The sequence below is a fragment of the Talpa occidentalis genome, unplaced genomic scaffold, assembly GCF_014898055.3.
Source record: "Talpa occidentalis isolate TD23 unplaced genomic scaffold, MPIMG_talOcc4v2.1 talOcc4.3, whole genome shotgun sequence".
Taxonomy (NCBI): Eukaryota; Metazoa; Chordata; class Mammalia; order Eulipotyphla; family Talpidae; genus Talpa; species Talpa occidentalis.
This window is the reverse complement of record NW_023603184.1, coordinates 116903324-116920847: the sequence shown is the minus strand read 5'-3', so window position 1 is coordinate 116920847 and position 17524 is coordinate 116903324. Positions and strand designations below refer to the sequence as shown.

General features: G+C 38.7%; 1 protein-coding gene across 4 annotated transcripts in view; it reads right to left on the bottom strand.

Moving 5' to 3' along the window:
- Window positions 1-14350: 14350 nt before the first annotated feature.
- NABP1 (nucleic acid binding protein 1) overlaps window positions 14351-17524 on the bottom strand; it is a 132098-nt gene continuing 128924 nt past the window's right edge. For all 4 annotated transcript variants that reach the window (XR_005127615.2, XR_008553616.1, XR_008553618.1 and 1 more), the window contains one exon: window positions 14351-14430. The gene's annotated coding sequence lies outside the window, so the exon portion shown is untranslated. The remainder of the gene's footprint in view (window positions 14431-17524) is intronic.

Sequence of the window (17524 nt, the reverse complement as noted above, 5' to 3'; positions counted from 1 at the left end):
ATCAGATTATATAAGGACTTTAAATCAACAATTTTAAATCCTTATATAACAAAAAAAAGAAGCCCCGTTACCTCCCAGGATGAATGGAGAACAGCAATGTCTTAGTTTATGGGATTGCTCCTGAAATTACAAAAGAAAGGAAGACTGATGTATATTGGGTGTAATTTCATTATAATCTTTAGTTTTCTCTCTTTTTCTTTCTGCCATCTCTCTTTATTTTCAGAGACCAAAAAGACCCTTCCAATTACCTTATAGGTAGCCTTTTCAGAGATTAAATAAAAGAAGTAAGGCCTGCCTGAATTACCCAATAACCACGGAGATTTTGATCTTCAAGAAACATTTCCCCAGTGACCTGTTTACTAATAATTATTACATTTATTGGCTCTCTCTGTGTGCCGGGTTCTGTGTTGGACCCATTAAATAGAGGAATGAGAGAAGAAATTGTCCTTTAGAAACTATCTGGTGAGGCAGGGGAAAACTCTGAGAATCCCCTTGTAAAGGCAGGAATGGACAGTGTGTAGGTTTTCTGATCCAGCAGACTGAGGTAAAGGATGAGAGAGTCCTGGAGCCCTTGGTGGCTTTTGTAGGCTTTTATTGGGATTTACCAGGTATGTGGCAGGTAGGGGTGCTGAGGGGGCCGGGAGGCTGGCAGGCCTCCCAGCCCCCAGCAAGTCTCCACTCTATCTGGGCTCTCTGGCCTTCTCTGGTGGCCATTTCTTCTCTCTGTTTCTCTGCTCTCCTGCTTCTCTTCTTGGCTTCTGCTGGCATCCCCATGATGCCACCCTTAAAAGCCCAGTCTTAGCCCGGGTGAATCCCATCTACATATGTCCACACCCTATTCCAGGTGCCCGCCATCAGGCATGCATTCAGGACCGCAGGGTTCCGTCATCTATCCTAGTGGCAGGAGGGCAGAAAAGCCTGATACTTTTCCCTTACCCTACACCCCTACATAAAGAACTTGAAGGAAGAAAAGAGGGAATAAATAATCTGAGCGTTAAATAAATCTCCAGCCTTCCTTAACAAAATCCTTCGTTGTTCCCCCTTGCTTTGCTGCTCTAAGTTCAAATTCTTATGCACAGAGTTCTCAGCACATTCCCTCTCACCCCACAAAGAGAGTTTGACTGTGTGACATAAAAATGCCCAGGACAGAGGAGGAAGGAGGCTCCTCTGTGGAAGTGCAACAATAGAAAATCGCTTTCCTCTACAGAACCAAACAAAATGGTGGAAAGGAGACTCAGAGTGGAAGAAAACCTATAAAGTATTTAACATACAACAACAGCATGCACATTGATTTGTCTTAATCAACAAGTACGTTTGGGCACATGCTAGATGCCAAGACCTGTAGAGGGCGGGGCTGGGTTCCTGGTAGACAGGAGTAAACCAAACAGAACTGCTCTTCGTGCAGCCTCAGGGCACCCTGAAGGCAGTAATTGTCAGTCACTCTAGTGCCAAAAGTTTTCAAACTGGTTTTGGTTTCATTTGTTTAATTTTAGGGAATTTTCCCTCATGAAAACATCCTGCTAATTTATGGTACCAAATATTTCAGCTAGGATGAAACAAGAATGAATGAATGAATGAGCCAATAAATAAACAATGTAAATCAATGAGAAAATTTTACTTTCTTTAGGTGCAGCAACTTTACATCCAACCTCAAAAGAAAACATATTCTCCTTACAATAAGAGATGGGTTTTTAATTAAGATGTTTTTATTTAAGTAAGAAATTACTAAGTAGGGAAAAATGGTCCAAAATCTTAGAGGGAGATAATCCCTGCTATAAACTGTTCATTTCTTTAAAAATAATACAGGGAACTAATAGTAGTCTTTTATTGCTGTGTAACAAATGGCCATAAACTTAGCATTAAACAGGGCTCATTTATAAACTCACAGTTCTGTAGTCCAGAAACCCAGCATGCGTGGTTGGCTTCTCTGCTCAGTGTATCTATTGCAAAACTGAAATCAAGGTATCAGCTGAACTCAATTCTTGTACAACGGCTCTGGGGAAAATCTGCTTACTTCTGAGCTCATTCTTGTTAGCAGAATTCAGTTCCCTGCACTTGTAGGCACTTGTAGGACTAAGATCCCCATTTCTCTGCTGGTTGTCAACCTCACACTGCTCTCAGCCCAAGGGGCTGCTTATATCCCTCACCATTTAGTCCCCACCATCTTCAGTCCAGCACATCCAATCTTTCTTATGTTTTGAATCTCTGACTTCTCCTTCTTTGAGCAGCCAAAGAAAACTCTCTGCCTTTAAAAAGGACTCCTGTGATTAGATCAGGACCACCTGGATAAGCTCTCTTAAAATCAGTTACATCATGTAACAATCAAATCACCAGAGTAAAATCCACCATATTCATGGATCTTGGTTTTATGCAGGGCATGAAAACTCCAGGAAGACAGAAAATCTTGTAAACCTCTTTGGAATTTTGCCTGCTACATCAAGGAACATGGTAAGGAAATTCAAATAATGCAAGAAGATATTAAATGGATATTAAGGATGCTCACCTTATCCGACCTCTCTCAACCATAGCCCAGTGGAAACCATGGTCAACAGTTTTCTTATGTAGCCTTCAGGAAAAAAAAATTAAGATATATATGCATCTATATATGTCCTTTTTATATTTAAACCACCCAGGATATTGCTATGCATAGCTTTTCTCATTTAATCTCTCTTGAATCTCCTTTTCTTAGTGGCAAATATGGATCTACATTATTCTTTATCACAACTTAGGAGTAGCTTTTTATTTAACAGTTATGTAAGAGTAAACAAAGAGATTAGCAATGAATCATCCATAATACCAAGACAGATTTATTATCCCAAGGACTTTTAAGCTGTGTACAGAATTTGCATCAGACCCATTATTCTACCTGAAGCACCTACTTCTCTTGGAGTAGATAGGTTCTCCAAGAGACCCTGTTTTGGAATAGAGTAACATAATTTTTCTGCAAAGTAAATTTAAATAATAACTTCCATACAAAGTGGTCCATTTATACATAAAAGGATTTTAACAAAATCTCACATGTGAGAGGTTGAGGAGGAGAGGGGCAGGGGTGAGGAAGGAGAACAAAGAGGAGGAAAGAAAGGAGGAACACCCAAATAAATCAGTTAAAATCATGGAAGTCAGGAATTCATCTATGCTTCAAAACAGTAAGTTCTACCCTCTGTCTATTACCATATCTTTTCTCCATAACAACAAAGAAATGAAAAGTATTTTACTTCTTCTCTTCACAAATGATGCATTTCTTTCTAATTATTATCACTCTAAAGTTCTTAAACTATAATGTTTGATCTATGCCTCTGGAATACCAATTTTCATATCTGTTTCTTCTAAGTACAAAAAGACAAAGGGACGTCCACTACATTTCATTGTTCTTTGAATGGAACTAGACATTGAAAAAAAAATTTATATTATTAGTCATAACTTCCAACTCCTGAAGTTCTTACAAAACTCACATATTCAGTTTTTTTCTACTGAAGTGACAAGTTGCTCTGCTTTCACCAATTTAAACAAAAACACAGTAAGCAATAATAATGTCCCCAATTTCCATGAACGTTTTCTCTGTGTGAGGAGTCCGTGAGCTGAAAGTTTCTCTTCAGAGCGTAGTCCAACACTCTGCAATGGATATGAACTATTAAACATGTGAATGATTATGAAATTATGTTAATACTTAAAGAACATAGTGATTTGCTCTTAAAATCTTAGCCTTCCGTGGCTCTACTTCAGAGAGCCAGCTTATAAACATCTGTGACGTTTACCTAATGGGACATGGAAGATGCTTTAGTAGTAACTGCAGCAATCTAAGATCAAACTCTAAGTCTTTATGAGGTGATTGTTAGTGATATGAAGTATAACAGAGAAGCAATGAGGAAATCCCGTACTGGTTTTAGACCTAGGCAAGCAGGGACCCTTCCTGGACCTCCTCCTTAGGGATCCCAATGTTTAAAATGCCTTCCAAGAAAATTTCTAAATTCCTCTCTGCTGCCTAGACTCAACTGGGGTTGGCAGTGTCATTAAACAGGAATACAGATCAGATTAGGGCCCCTGTGGGTCCCAACTGCCATTTCAGAACACTAAGCCCTTTTCAGAACACTACCCTTTACATGAGGTAGACCAGTGCCCCCAAAGAGCCTCCAAGAATACTAACTACCAAAGTTGTTCTTTTATATATTTTTTTTAAAGATTTATTTATACAAGAACCAGGGTACAGGCCATATGTGTGGGAGGGTGAGAGGATTCACCAGAGACAGAGTGGGGAGCAGAACAGGCAGACTGACTGAAATACACTGCTGAAGGGAGCACGGGTGAGCCAGGAGAGGTCTGCCCTGCCATGTGGGTTGCTCCATGGCCGGCGGGAATTGAACTGGCACTGCAGACAGAGGCTGTGGAAAGCTTCACAGGGCTGCACTCAACCACCTGTGCCACCACAGGGAGGCCCCAGAGTTGTTCTTTTATTGAAGAAACTTTTTTTATGGAAGTGAAATTGTGCCTCTAGAATGGTGCTGACATACTGATATGGGGTAACTCACATTTCTGAGGTGCCCTGGGCAAGTCTAGAGTGCTGGGATACTGATAGTACACTGCCAACCCCAGAGTTTGACTCACACATGTGGACTGGTACAAGAGTTCTCCAGACAGAATTGTTACCTCCCATTACAGCACCAAGAGAACAAGGTGGCTGCAGGTGCTACCACTCCATAGGACTGCCACTCCACTTCTTCTGGTTCCTTGTTTCCAGCTGTTTTCCCAGGGCTTCATGTATTTTCTCCAAGAACTTCTGAGACCTTTGTTTCCCTGTGTCCAGTGACTCTTTTGAGCTATGTCTTCTCTTGCCTCACTCCATGTGTTGATGTTGTTCCTTGCCAGGTTGATGTTAAGCCATGCTGCACAAAGGATGGACATTTCTTGTAGAAATGGAACCACTCTTCTTATGCCCCACAGCTCTCCCCTATCTCCTCTATTGCTGGAAGTGGTGGAAGGGTATAGCTGACATTAAAAGAGACCATGTTCTAGAAATGCCATTATCACTGTTTAAAGAATTCAAGAGAAGACATGATTGGAAGATGTATCATTTCTGTTTATGTAATAAAATTCTAAATACTAAATTTGGCATGACAGGAAAACAAGTTATCATTCGCATTTTCCTACATCTACTGGATAAGTCTTGCATTTGTGGTCACCATGAACAAAGCACAGTAACAACCATTGAGACAGTCAAGGGAAACCTGTGTTCATCTCATGATGGATGATGCAGCTTTGGAAGAAATGATGTAACCAGTATTAAATAAATGGCATTAGAAACTCCAGACACAAGAAGATCTATATTGTTTCAATTCAGACAGGATCTGAAAAGGCATGCCATTGTGAATAATAACCACATTGCTACCTTTTTCTCACCTGGAGGAGATATAAAATTAGTCTGTAACCATACACTTGACAATAAAGGACAAAGATAGAGCACCTGGCTACTAGCTGTTATGAAGAACCTTTACATGCAATTATTGAACAATAAACAAATGTGTAATAGCTATTTTTTATCCCTTATTCTGAAGCTTTATTGAAAATTACCATATCTTATATAAGCCCATGAATTTTCTGATTCTTTTTTAAATCAAATTTTCCATGTCAACAGAGACCCTACAAAAAAGATTTTCCTGGGGCCTTGTATATCCTAGAAATGGCCCTGAAATAAACAACTGAGCAAGGGTGGCAGGTAACTTGCTACTTGCTACTAGACAGTGTCATGCTTTCTCAGAACAGCTATAATAGATTTCAAATTATTTAGTTTTAGAATCTGTATGATTTAATTTAATAATACTTTATATATACAATAGAATAGTCACCATTATGTGTAACAAAAATTTGGGGACTCTGAAATATCTTTAGGGGTAACCATCATGCTTTTGTGGTTTTTTTTCCTTCTTGAAGATAATTCTCAGTTATCCAGATATGACTTAGTCACTTGTAAATTAACTGCATAAAGTAAATATTTTATTTCCAGATTGACCTCCAACACTGAGTATTTCTAAAAAGCCTCACTATGTCATTAGTTAGCAGAAACTCAGATAATGCAACTTAAATTTGACATTTGCTGTAATTATTATAATTATGGAAGAAAATCTGTTCTAAAAATCAAACAAATACATGTTAACATATACAGCTATTTCTGTAGTATCTATCTCTTGGATTATCTTTACCTTCTTAATAAACATATATAATGGAGATTAAGCACTTTAAGCCTTCCATTATATCAATGGTCTGTAATACCACACATCACCCATATTTACAGTTACAAAAATAATTACTATTTGCAGGTGGTTCATCTGCATTAATGACTTATACTACTAGTCCAGTCAAGTCATGACTTGGTCAAACTATTAAAAGAGGTTAGGACTGACAGTGAAGTTCCAGAAACCATGGTTAATTTCCATAAATGGACAAGATAGAATGAGGGGGAAAGAGACAAAAAAGTTAAATTTTAAACCAGTATGTAAAAACCAACTTAGAGATGATTAACCATTCTATAATCATGTGCCCTTCTACTTGCCACTATTTTCCTATCCTGTCAGGTTCTGACTTAGCAAAATACTATTAGAGATGCTTGAGCTAGCCAAAGTCAACATTTTATTCTCAAAAGACTTTAAAATTTCAAATAGCATCGAATGTCCTTTCAGTAAATGGTATAAACAAAAATTAGACAATAAAACTTTTAAATAACATAGTACTTTAAAATATAAAATTTGAGGTTAATTTTTTTATGCCTAATTTTTGTCTGATAATAAAACCTAGGACAAACATCTTGTCAGTGCTACCATTCTGGTCTGCAAAAATGTAGCAAATTTTTCACCTAGATAGAGATGGTTAGAAAATGCATGAAGACCACAGGGAAAAAGAGTAGGAAAGAATTCACATTTTCTGAGGTAATAGTTTTTCTTTAGACTTTAATTTTGCTTCCCTCCTGTCCAAATGGATATGAGCTACCTAGCTTCCAGAGATACCTTCCATTACTAACATTTTCAGGTAGCATGAGAATCATATGGTGTGTGGGAAAAAAAGGATTTTGAAATAAGGATGTTAGTGGCTATTATATTTATCCTTAGTTTTTAGGTAATGAACAGCAAGTTCCAAGCTTTTTTGTTTAGAAATTCAACAACAAAAGGTTTACAATTTCTTAAAGGTGGTGACTGTTTTGAAATGGAATCTTAGGGAAATAGAATGTGAAATTCTGTTACTTTCCCAAATAAACCATAAATTATTTAATGTTAAAAGCAATTCCCTGACTTTTCAGTATTGACCTTCAAATGGTTGTATCCCACTCAAAGATTAAATACTAACAACTTTACATCTTCCAAATCCAGCAAAAATCACTTGTGAACCCAAAGGGATTGAATCAAAATGAACATCAGAAGGCAAAATAGAAAATAGCTAGCACCTGCTAGCTTTAAAAAGAATGTTTTAGAATTAATTAGAAGTTATTGATTACAAATAAGCAATAACAGGGTGGAAACAAAGAGCTAATTTCTTTAGACCAAAATATTATATTGTGACTAACTAATATTCAATTTGGTACATCAGTCAGATGTTTGAAAATTATGTTTGGTTCAAAGGATAGTTTTGATGTCTGTGGCAGGTTCAAACTTTCATTGTATAACCATGTACTTTCGCCCCACCCTAAAGAAATAATGCCTTTGAAATATTTCTGTTCCCTGTGTCCTTTTTCATCACCTCTATGTATGCTGTTTTTCTAAGCAGCAGGATCAACCTGACATTTCCTCGAGGACTGCGCCTGTCAGCTAGAATCACCATTCTTCCAGTTGCTGAATCAGCCTACCCTCGTACCACTAGCTAGTAGCAATACAAGGAGACCTTCAAATTTTGCAAATTTTGTATCTGAAATTAGAATGGGCTCTCAGCCAATTTCTTTTAAACCCAGTACAGATTTTCAGACATTTACACAATCACATTTCTAATTACAGAGGACCCTGGAAATACATATCATTTCAGATGTAGATGGACTGCTTGATGGCAAGTGAAAATCTTTTATTGTGTCACCCAGATGACTACCATATACTAAAGCCATAATAATTATTCCTATTGTGGCAGGACATTATTCTAATTTGAAAAGCCAAGCCTTTTAGAAGGAGTGCTATAAATAGAGTTAATACTAGACAAACTACCAAAATTGGAAGGAAGCGAGTAGGAATCAGTCATTGAGTTCAAATTTCCAACCTTTGTGGCTTTGATCCTTTGCCAATCAGGCTTCTTCTGTGTAAGCTGATGAATAAAGGCTGCACAGAGGACACTACTGAATTGCAGGAGCACTCCTTCTGTTACAAAAGCTTAAAAGGATCAATAGAAGAGACTTCAAAATCTGGAGAAAACAACTGTTTTCCAGTGGAATTCTGGTTAACAGTGATGCAGTGTTGTTTAATCCATCAGGACAAAATAAATACATGAGCAAACTCAAAGTCGTAGGTCTGGGCACCTAGAATAAAATCTAAGAGTAGGTTTTGTGCATGAAGTTTACTAGAGGGATGCTCTTTATGGAAAGCTCTTCAGAAAGGATATGATCATGAGGAGAATAACCTGGAGAAGGAAGAAGAAAGGGCCAAGCAAGGTTATAGTCCCTTACACAGGCAAATCTTGACCTAACCCATGGGCTCACGCCACAAAATCAATTATTAATTACCCTGTCTTTGATGCAAGGGGGGACATCCATTTGTAGCTCCACATCCACCAATCATGGACTGTCTATAGTTGGAAAATCATAATCTTTTGGGAGATGGACCAGTCACCAGCAATTCTCTGGAGAGGGTTGGGAACAACTGTGGATCATTAGTAGGTAAAGCTCACAGTGTCTGGAGAAGGGGGCAGGACCTGGGAAAGGGAACTACAGTATCTACTCACCAATTGTGGTTCATTCAGAACTTAGGAAAAAAAAAAAAAACACATTGCACCCTGTCAAATTTTAGACAGACTGGAAAGGGTCACCTCTGGCATCAACAGGGGAAGTCATTGGGATGAAATGGCTGGCAATCTTACCCAGTTGCACTTAATTCTATTTACCCTAAGACTTGTGCTTCCTTTGCTTTTTAGCAATCTACAGCCTCTGACATAATGTATCCTTAACCTATTTTGGTGCTCTTAATTCAGAATTATTCCTTCTTCCCGCATGACAGAAAAGCTGCCAGTTTTGAGAATATCCATTAAGTTAAGGGCACAAGGCAGAACGTTAACATTCAACTCGAAGAAAAAGCAATAGACTTTATAAGTCACAAGGCACAATTCTTTTCTAATGGAAGAATGAAGTTTTCGATTGAGATCTGGGCAAGTGGAAAGAAGTTCCTTCCCTAACATTCAAGTTTTATTTGCATTCCATGAGTCCTGTTACATGGAAATCCTTCACCCAGTAAGAAATGTACACTTCTGCTGTGTTCTGTGACCCACCCTATCTCTCAATTATGGGCACTAGAAATTCCACACATGCTGTGAGTGATTTTTCCTTTCTTTCTTTCTTTTCAGACTCTGTGTTAGAGATGGAGTGACTCACATTTTCATTGTTGCTCTGTGGTGTGCTGAAACAGTCAAAACAAATCTAAGCTTTCATCATCCAACAGGTATATAGGAAATAAGAATCCCAAGTCTGGATAGCAATAAATCTGGTAGTGTCTACCCTGATGAGTGTTTTGAAGCCATAAAAAAAAAAAAAAAACCACCTCAAAAATCATTTTGTACTTCCAACTTTCCGCCTCTCCATTTTGAGGAGAATCACTTCACCTGGACATGCAGCGAACAGACAGCTTTATATTTGATTTCATTATACAAACAGAGAAGGAAAGAAAAGATTTGCCTATATCCATAGGAAAGTCCCTATCCTTCCTCTTTAATCGAATCAATGAGAGGAGGCATTAAATACAATGGTTTCAAATCTTAACTAGAAAGGCCAGCTTGGTCACAAAAGGCTTTGTTAAAAGGGCATATGGGAATCCAGGAGGAGGGTCATCTTTATAATAACTCACCCAGGATAGTTGATTTCTACACCTCAGAGTCCAGATATTCGTCCTGGATTCTGAAGCCAGCCAGGGCAGTGGGAGACTTTTTTCTGAAGCAAACAAATCTCCCTGTTTCATACTGATCCAACCTAATTCTAGCCACCCAGCCTACACATTATATATTTCCTATTTTGAGAAAAACATTCCTGGAACAGGGAGTGGGCAGTGGACTCAATTCTATTTTCCACTAAATTAAGACACCTTACAGATAAGAAAAGCCACATTTTCTGTGACAGAGAAGAAGCAGAATACTTGCTGCAGTGAAAAAAAATATCACAAACCAAAAACCAGCGGATAAGAGGAAAATGGCAGATTGACTCCAGTTAAAGGACAGCTGTTAAGCTATTACAAGACTCTCTGGCATCCTCCCTTATTCCTCAGCTCCATCCATATCCTTAAAGGAATAGTCTCCCAAAAGCAGAGGAAAATCCCAGCTTTGCAAGGGCTTCTAACCCTGGCCTCCTACTATAAAGGATAGACCCTCGAGTTATAATTAGCCTTCATTGGCCCTTCTCCAAACATCTTTTAACCTGGGCGACAAAAGCTGTCTGTCACTGCTATTTATAGCAGGCCTCAGCGACCATTCTTGAGGCCACAACCGTGTTCTGAGCTTCTCCTGAGGGAAAATTGAAGCTCAGTAGAATTTTGTTCATATTCAGATCGAGTTGATACATCCCTTCTGGTAACTGAAATTCTGATTTGTGAGAATAAATGGTGAGTTTTGGGGTTTATTATTTGTGTGAGAGAGTATACTTTATTCTGAAGGTTTGTACTTAGGATGTATTCAGAAAGCAAATTATGAGAGAACTTGGAAAAGAAAAGAAAGGGTCAAAACTTACTAAAATTTGGTGAAGTTTACAAGAGTCTAAGATTAGACTTGTTTTCTGAATCAGCACTAACAATTAATGTAAATTTACCTCTCCATGAATCTGATCTCAGTCTCCTAACAGAGAATTTTACCTGGTCAGAAATTCAACTGAGGAAAGTACAAACTAGGTGGACAAAAGCATTAAATTCAGAGGAACAGCCTCCTTGCTAGTAGAATTAACTAACATTTACTTGGTGTTTACAGGTGCCAGATGCTGCTAAGAGTTCAATGTTAGTATGAAATGTTATCGCTTCTGGAACATAAGCTACTCTGTGGGATTGAGGTTCAATCGGAACATTTACTAGCTGGACTGGAAATATACTTCTGGTTTTTTCTTCTATTTTTCTGAAAATTTTTTCCATGTATAAAACAAGTGTTAGAATTAATCCTCACCTCACAGGTTGTTATAAGTTTCAATGAGTTAGGGTATACAAAATATTGAGCATATGATCTAGCCCATGAAAGGAGCTTAAAAAATGTTGGCTATTACTAACATCCACTTACTGAAGATGAAGAAGTAAAAGTTTAAAAGGTTAAATAACTCTCTTAAGGTCATACCATGAATAATGGACAAAACTAGGATTTGAATTCAGGTGCTTTCTGTCAAGTACATTCCCCAGGACCCAGAGGGACTTGAACTCAGCCTTCCGGACATGACAGGAGCAGCACAGCAATTAGATTACAATGGGGTCTTCTGACCACCATGATTATTAGGCAATCCAAAGACTGATAACAACTATGGAGACAGCATTGGTTACTCAACAGGAGGGCTCCATGCAGGAAATGTTGTTGGCTGAAACTAGATTTCTCTCATGTGAAATTCAAACCTGCTTATGAAATAAAAGAATAACTCATAAATTATAGCTTTACTGAGGGCAAAATAGTTCACCTAAAGCAAATAGAAACTACCTAGTGAAGTAGAAGGGTACACAAGTTCCTAATAATAAACGCATTTTATACTCACAATATATGAAATCCTTTATCACATGGTATCTCACTTAATCTCTGCTAAAGCTCTTATTTTTTCTGTTTTTTGTTTTTTAAATTTTATTTATTTATGCATACAAGAGCTGGGGTACAAGCCAGAGGTGTGGGGGTGGGGAGTGGTGAGAGGATCTATCAGAGACAGAGTGGGGAGCAGAACAAGTGGATTGACTGAAATACACTGCTGAGGGGAGCAGCAGGCAAGACAGGAGAGGTTCTAACTCATGCTGTAGTGGCTGCGGGTAGCTTCATAGTGCTGAGACTTAACCCCTTGTGCCACCAGGGAGGCCCCTGTCAAAACTCTATTAAGTAGAAATCATTAGCTTTATTTTATGGATGACAAAATAGTTTAAATGACAAATCAAAAAATGGCAGAGCTAGAATTTGAATCTAAGTTTGCCTGGCTTCAAAATCCAGTGATTTAACATAAAGCAGCTACTACCTTAGTGCAGATGTGTGATGCACTGTTTATGTACAGGGACTGCAAGTAAGGAATGTTGTGCATGAGGGTATCTCCTTATATAACAGTATAACCTTAGCATGGCTGTTTCACAGAGAAGAGATTTAGTAAGTGGTTTTTTGGGGTTTTTTTTCCCCTTTTAACCACACACTTGTAAAGCATTTTGGAATTTTAAAAGACTTGTACTTCTCTTATATTAAGAAAAGTGTGGGAAGATATTATTCATACTCTGAAGGAAATAATGACATTTGTAAAGAACAACTTGCTCCAATCAGAAGGTTTTTTAGGTGCTATCATAGATCTAGTCCCCAGGTTTCTCACTATACTCCATTCCCTCCAAGATGGGTAATTGAAGGATGTAAAATACAACAGTTCCCAGAAGTGTAAATGATTTATATCAAAAGTCAAATAAATACTCTGGATATCTATACAGCCACACCAAAAACATTTGCACAGAGACAGTTTTGAACATCTGAGCCTTCCAAGATTGATAGATCTTTGGTATCTTTCTGAAGATATTGATTGATATTCTTGGGTTCCTGTTTTCCTCAATAGACCAAAAATATCATGTGGCTTATAGATTCAAGACAGCTCAATGACCAAAAGTGCCTCTAATGTGTTGGTGGGAGTCAACAGGGCATAAAAGAGCGGCAGTGGTTGTCAGGGGTGGTAATTGAGACAATGCATTGTGCTTGTTTCCTGACTGTGGGGAGGAGATTCAGGTAAAAGCAAAAATAAATAAAGAAAAGAAAGAAAAATCAAACACAACCAATGGCTGCCACGGAACAGACAACAGCAAGCAAGCACCTTAGCACTCAACCAGCTTTACATTTACATCAGTATTAGTTTTAAATGGAACCCTCGGGAGTGGGTGGGGGTGGGTGGGAATTGTACGGGGACTATAACCAAGATGAAAATGCATACATTGTGCAAAAAATGAAAAATGATGTAAAAAAATACATAAAATAAAAATAAATAAATGGAATCCTCAAAATTCAAAAACAGGATGCCCGTTTTCCCCCTTCCTTCCCTCTACAGATCAGGAGAAGAGAAAGACAAGTATGCGGGGAGAAAAAAAATAGGGGGAAAAAAGCTTTGATGGCCACATATAGTTATTTATGCAGGAAGGAAAATGTCTTGCTGTATCTAGATGGAGGAGCATGTGTGCCAGCCAGGAAGGCCTGTCTCCTAATGGGCACTCAAGAAATGCTTATTGGATGAGGACACCGGGGCTCTCAGAGTGATGGAGCTGACACCAGTCCTGGCCTGGAGGGACTTGCAATTGAAAACTTTTGACACTAACCCAGACAAAAATGGACAGGCTATCCAGATAATGCACTGAGAACTTTGAGCAATCAAATAAATATGCAGCTTGATTTTTTTTAGATCTTTTTTTTTGACATCACTTAAGTTAGAGTCACAGACTGCTCAATTCCAGACCATGCTTATGCGGATGATTAAAATGAAGTCATAATACATTTTTTAAAACGGCCTTCAGTAATATAAATATGAAGCCATTTTTGATTGGAGATGAGTAGAATGTCTTTAAAGAACCATTAGATGGCCTTTGTGAGTGAATCTTGCATAAGAACTTCCTTTCAATTTTTGAAAGGTAAGTAAGATTGACAGTTAAACTAGTTTCCACTTGGACGTAGATTTGATTATTCTGGCTAGCTCAGTAGAGATCTAATGATTCTAATGGATTCTTAAACTGCCCTAAGTAGCTCTCCACACTTGGCTATGTCCACAGTCACAACAGATTCAATCACAAGCATATGGGAAAGAAGGCAAGCAGTGGGTAAAACCCAACAGGCAATGTCTGACAATTTTGCTTCCTGGCATTCCAACATCTGCCATAGCAGCTGAAGTTACACCCCAGTGCGCTTTTACGTTCCTTTATGCTAACTTCCTATAATTTCTCTTTCTTCTTCTGCAACATTTCTACGATCCCTTTCAATGGAAACCCTCTGCACAATCACTTAGGATTACTTTCTATTGTCTGAAGCTCTTCTCATGCAAGTCTTCTGGGACTGCTGGACAGAGTCTGCTTACATCTCAGCAAAAAGGCCCTAAAACATAAAGAGAGAAATGAGCTTGTAAATGCAGTCTGGAGAGGTCAGACTAAATATTTTGTTAAAGGTGGTCTCAGGAGTAATATTTGTTCATGAGGCAGACATGAACATTTCCGCTAACAATCAATAGTGGACCCATTTGCACTACCCTTCATGTTTAAAGTGTTTCTTGCATATATCCCACCTTGAGCACTTTCTCTCTATAAATAAATATCCGTGGCTGTCTGAGTTTCAAAATGCTTCTGCCAGTCGTGTTGTTATCCTGGCATGAGAGTGGAGCTGAAGAGGCCAATGCATTGCTACCCATCCTCTATTTCCTGAACTCAAGCAAAGATTTTCCTGGTGTGGCAGTTCTGACTGTGCTTTGTTTCTCTGCTTTTAACTCCACAGTCTGACTGATGCTCTGAAATCTTTGCTCAGAACAAACCACCCCACCTCTGCTAGCTAAATCTCCAGGCCATGTGTGCTGATAGTGTTTCCCGATATTCCAAAGCTCTGCAGCCCATGTGATGGGACACCTCAGGGCCCTGGGTATGAAATCTTCTGCCTGATAACTTTACATCTGTCATGCTTTCAGTTCCAATCTGGAGATTGCTGCCTTTCTCCCACTTCATACCTATTCTCCCAGAGGAACAGTGTTATAGCAACCAGACCTTCAACAGAGAAAGAGGATGTCCTAGTGGGAAGAATGTGGACAGACTTGGTCCAATTCCCAGGCTTAACTGCTAACCAGGTAGGTTAATGAAGCTCTTTAAGCCTCAGTTATCTTATATGTAAAAAAGCATAATGATGCCTAACTTGAACAAAGGTTGTAAGGATTGAAATAATACCCAGAAAGGGCATTGAGCGTGCTGTAGAATAGCCATTGTTAATTCAATTCTGATAAAAACCTGCAAGTTCTAGGAGCAGTTATCATATTACTCCAGCAGCTACAGTAATAAATTTTATGTAGATTCCAGATAATTTGGCAGGAAACCAGAACCCATGCTTACTCTGTCCAATCAACATTTGAAGAACAGTCTGGCCTTTTGTACTGGCTTTGGGGATTTCTCCCTGTATCTCACAGTACATCCTTGGAGAGAGTGCTAGCTGGTAACAGGATTCAGTGATAGATTTATGACAATGTTGCTGATGGAAATCTTTGACTGGGGCAAGCTGTAATGTGACCCCTTTCTCCTTCAAGTTTCTCATCAATCAATGGTGCTCTGGCAACTTTATAAAGAGGATCTTAATCTCTTTGTGCCCTTACACTTCAAAAAAAGATTAGGCAGCAATCAGGAGTTTCTGCCCGATAAGTTTGCAAGGATTTTCTAGAACCCAGAAGAAAAGCAGGCACCTAGTAGGCACTCAATAAGAATTAAATGTAAGAAAGAATAATGAATGACTTTGTGATAATTTATGCCTTAGTGTCAGAATTTTCAGCAGATCTGGAAGTGCTGATGTGTCCTCAAGTTTCTCTTTACATCTTCACGTGTTTGAACATAGTTTTATAAGATGATGTTGGAACTCATCTAGCTCCATTTCACTCCATCGATAGAAGGTCACTGTCAATACTTACATGAATGATTGTGCCTGAGTAAATGTCAAAACACTCAAATTTCAAACTGAATTGGGGCCTTAGTGGTTTGCCCTTAGCTCTCTTTCCTGCACCCTACAGTATCAGCCACGTAGCAAAGCTTACACCTACTCTCCCACATTTCATTCTGAAGACATATTGTGTTTCCCATGTGCCTTTAAGGAATCATTCTTGATCTCAGCCATAAAATTGGAAAGCTGCATAACTGACAAGATGATCCCCGAAGGCAGCTGAAACATGGGGTAGATTGAAACCGACAGTTAATTTGTAGCAGTAAAAAATAATGACATCATCATAAAACAAGTTTAAGATCAGACTGGGCTCAAACACTCTGTGCCCACAGAATATATAGATGGGTATTGTCAAGCTTAAATAACAAAGCAAAACAAAGCTGAACCTCCCAGCTTCGCCAAGCCCATTCTCTTTTTATGGAGCACTAACACCATCTGCTGGCTGCAGCTGACAAAATGCTCAGGAGCTCTCTAAGTCCTGGAATATTCCATTCTGCAGAGCCTGCTGTTAATTACCATGCACAAGGAGACATATTTTTAACCTCACAATATCATTGAAATGGTACAAATAATCAGATCTTCCCCCACAAATGAAAGAGCCCAGGAGGCACCCTGGTGGGCTGTGCCTAAAAGCTCAACTTGCTGGGGGCAGTCACTGCACATTCTTTTTATTCTGGGGCTCCTTACACCATTCACTTTCCTACTTCCTCCTCTCCAGCTGCCTTCCCTACCAGGCATCCTACACAGCACTGCGGTGATAGGCAAAGCAGCAGCTCTCAGCTAAAAACAGCCTCTTCCTGGAAACATTAGAGGAAGAAAACCACCGATACTTGTTTTCTTCAAGAAAAGCAAAGCTCCAGCAGGATTCAGCAAGGAAAGAAAGGATACCAAGGGCTCCCAAAACTCTGAGAGCTCTGTTTTTGCATGATTTCCTCAGGGTTAAATGCTTTGTGTCCTGCCTGTTTTTCCTAATTTGGCAACTAGTTACCAATTCTTTGGAGAAAAGAGAAAGTCTTCGTAAAATCTTGCTACCTATATAATCATACCGTAAACTGTACAGTCTTACTATTCTATACTGCACACTACTATTATCCTAAAAAAAAGGTCTACTTGAATTTAAAAAATTTATTCAATGAACATGCAATAGTTGTGTAATGAAATACATTCTAAAAATCCTTTCATTTTTATCTATTAAGTTTCGCCACTCATATTTTTAAGCTTGTGAGGTAATAATTGCTCTGATAAAATAGGTAGTACTTATTGAGTAATGTTGTAACTATATCACACGGTGTTTTCCCTGGAGAGACGATCACTGCCAAGTAGAGCAGGAACAAATATTCTAGCTCGGACATGCATCCAGGAAGACCAACTACCCCAGCAAAAGGGCATAAAGATTTTATACACAAAACAGGCTGAACCGAATGGATTTCCTCCTGAACGGTGTCAACCTTGCATCTATCTAAAACTCTCAGCTCAATTGCCTAAATATTCTGAGATGTTAACC